The sequence below is a fragment of the Notothenia coriiceps genome, unplaced genomic scaffold (assembly GCF_000735185.1).
Source record: "Notothenia coriiceps isolate Sejong01 unplaced genomic scaffold, NC01 NC01_scaffold00033693, whole genome shotgun sequence".
Classification (NCBI taxonomy): domain Eukaryota; kingdom Metazoa; phylum Chordata; class Actinopteri; order Perciformes; family Nototheniidae; genus Notothenia; species Notothenia coriiceps.
In genome coordinates, this window is record NW_011366394.1 from 44924 (window position 1) to 48381 (window position 3458).

The 3458-nt window shown below is 38.9% G+C and overlaps 1 protein-coding gene across 1 annotated transcript in view; it reads left to right on the forward strand.

Moving 5' to 3' along the window:
* Nucleotides 1-3458, forward strand: part of LOC104961709 (PDZ domain-containing RING finger protein 4) — a 49201-nt gene that overhangs the window by 29081 nt on the left and 16662 nt on the right.

Below are 3458 nucleotides of genomic sequence, written 5' to 3' on the forward strand. Positions count from 1 at the left end.
ATTCCATGGAATGCTCTTAACATCCCGATAGCAATGAATACATGAAATGCTTTGACAATAAATACATTAAAATAATTCATCTGTGGAAAGCCGTGGTAACTGTAAAAAAGCACAACCAATCAAATGAGCCGGCCCGGCTAAAATAACTGGATGGCCTGATGGATCTGTGCACAAACTTATCTCGTGCCCTCATTGGTCATGTGCGCGTTCGTGTGTGTTGGAGGAGGGGATAGGGGGGTAAGGAAGTCTGAAGGAAGGGGCAGATTTTTTTCAGCTGCGTACTTTCAAATTCTAGCGCACTCGATCCGGTTTCTCTATTCTTACCTACCCCACCTTTAAGGTTGTCCACCATATGTTTGTCCTACAAAGCCAAAATCAGCCTTTTAGGTCAAACTGAGTCTTCCATATAAAATGATGTTTCTTAGTAATAGTTAATTGCATTGGCTACAAAGACCGCCAATGTAATTAACTAAAGCAAGAAAAAATATGAAGTTAAAACTTGCTAACATGTGAGAAAGCAGCAACCAAGGAGTAGTAGCAAACATACAATGGGCCAATAGCCAGCAAATTACATATTCAGTAAAGGCTGTAGATCGATGATGACAAACTGAGCTTACCGACCACATAAAGAAGAAACACACACACACACACACACACACACACACACACACACACACACACACACACACACACACACACACACACACACACACACAGTATATTCTCAATCAAGATGTCAATCAATGTTTATTTATATAGCCCAATATCACAAATGTTACATTTGTCTCAGTGGACTTCACAGTTTGTACAGAATATCAATATGACAATACGATTCTGCCCCCCCCAAACTGTATCTCACCACTTTGAACCTCGACCTTTAAAGAAGACAGACAAGAAGCTTTAGTTTAGGGCTACTGGGAACCATTTATATTGGCAATAGTAACCTTTAACATGAGAGGGATATGAAGGCTGAGCTGCATTGTTGGTTTATTTCAGTCGTCCCCATAGACCGACGTGAACTATACTATTTTTAGTGCTCTCGCGGAGCTTTCCTGTGTTATACCAGATGATGTAATGACTTGAAATTGTCTCTCCGTCAGCTTGGTCACATAAGCACAGATGAGTAATGAGAAAGGAAACTTGCAATCAAAATGGAATTACTGTTTGATATTGATGTGATCCACACACCTACACGTCTCAGTATGGATAAAGAAATGGCAAGTAGCATCTGTGCATGCTCAAATATGTGAAGATGGAGGGGACAATCTTTACTACAAGCCCTATGAGTAAAACTTGTTGTGGTTAGGGTTGGGTAAGGTTATGGAGACAACTGAAAAATAGGGTGAGGTAATTGATGTGGACTATTAACCATTCAGATTAATCCACTCCTCAATTTCATTTAAATAGCCTTCTTTAACTTTCTAAATTCAGTGTATATGATGTAGGAAATGTGTGTTGCGCACAAACACGTAGACACATTAAGGTTCTGAGCCATTATCCCCAGTCTTTGTCACATCTGCTGGCTATTAATCAGGCTCCAGTTAGCTCATCAACAGGCAGATTGAATAGAAGAACAACAGCAGGTAAACACGCGGGCAGGTTTAGCCGCGCAATCACTTCCTACTTTCCACAGCGCTTCCTCTGATTGGAGATTAATGTGTCCATCTGGAACTCATTACAATTCGAAAAGGTTGTGGAACTTTGTCTATAATTTCTCTGTCACAGACATCGGATGATGTGTGGAGGAGAACTTTTATGTGTCGAAAACACAAGAAAAGTCACAGGTTAGATGCAGCCATTGGTTAATCGCTATCATAGCTGCATATGGCGGCTGATGGGGATTGATGGGCACTTTGGAACATTTGGAATATCTGTTTACCATGCAAGGTCGAGAAGGCCTATACAAACAGCAAAAGAGAAAATAATGCTGTAAACTTTGTATCCAATTTGCTGCTACTAAGCCCTTCAACGAGGCTAGAATATATGAGACACTTCTTCTTCATATTTCTAAATGAAGCTGACATTAGGCATATGCGTTCACATTTTAAGCCCTTGACAAACACTCTGACAATCTTAGACATCCGAAATCAATGCGAACAATCAATTTCCGGATATAACGGGCTGAAAATGAACTTCACACCCTTGGCATACAGAGGTTAAACTAATTGGGTTCCACTTAAACGCTTGGTGTGTGTGTTCTCACATTGACAGCTGTCAGTATGACATCTCTTCTTCACTGATTCCCACTTGGTACAACCTTTTCTTGTCTCGAAAATTAAATAGGCCCTGCTTGCTAAAAACTAACGTTCCCAAAGGAGCGCTGTCTACCTCCACCTCCCCACTTTGCTGCTCATTTGCTTAAATCAGTATTATTTATATTGCACTTGTCTAATGGGCTTAATGGTAAGAATGCAATGTAAATAATGGATTTTGGTTAGATTTATTTGACTAAAGATAATGGTGCTAAACAGAATGAGATAAAATGCCCTCATTAAAGAGTTTTTCTCTGTCAGCAAATGCTGCAATCCATTACATTAAACAGTCTCTTGGAAAAAGGTTAGAAAAGCACATTTGTGAGTAGCTGGTTGGCAGTTAAAATGTCAGAACCTGCAGGAAAAGTGAACCGTGTGGATAAAAACAAGGAGAACGTGCAATGTGCAGCCTTCACTAAGATTTACTGGCAAAGTGCCCTTTAGAAAAAGCTCTTCACTTGTAGTTGCTTTACTGGAAGCTTTTAAGCACCTAACTGTTGAGACATGTAAAAGTACTGTGAGGCTCCCATGTGTGAAAGTGAAACAGGTTGATTCTGAAAAGAGCATGTCTCCCTGTCAGAGCATGCTTGATTAAAAAAAGGTCATTCTTGGATAAATCAGGGTTTTCAAAAATAAAAGTCCTATGTTCTTTAATATGTGTGCTCTTTTAACTTGTCTAGAGTAGTTTCCTTTGTATATCAGATGTAATGGCCCTGACAAGATAACTCAGACGTTGGCATAGATTATCAGAGGTGGGAAGTAGTGGAGTACAAATACTTCGTTACTGTACTTAAATACATCTTTCTGGTATCAGTACTTTACTCCACTACTTATTTTTCTGAAGATTTCTTACTTTGACTTCTTACATGTTGAACACAAATACCTGTACTTTCTACTTCTTACATGTTGAACACAAATACCTGTACTTTCTACTTCTTACATGTTGAACACAAATACCTGTACTTTGTACTTCTCACATTTTGAACACAAATACCTGTACTTTCTACTTCTTACATGTTGAACCCAAATACCTGTACTTTCTACTTCTTACATGTTGAACTCAAATACCTGTACTTTCTACTTCTTACATGTTGAACACATACCTGTACTTTCTACTTCTTACATGTTGAACACAAATACCTGTACTTTCTACTTCTTACATGTTGAACACAAATACCTGTACTTTCTACTTCTTACATGTTGAAC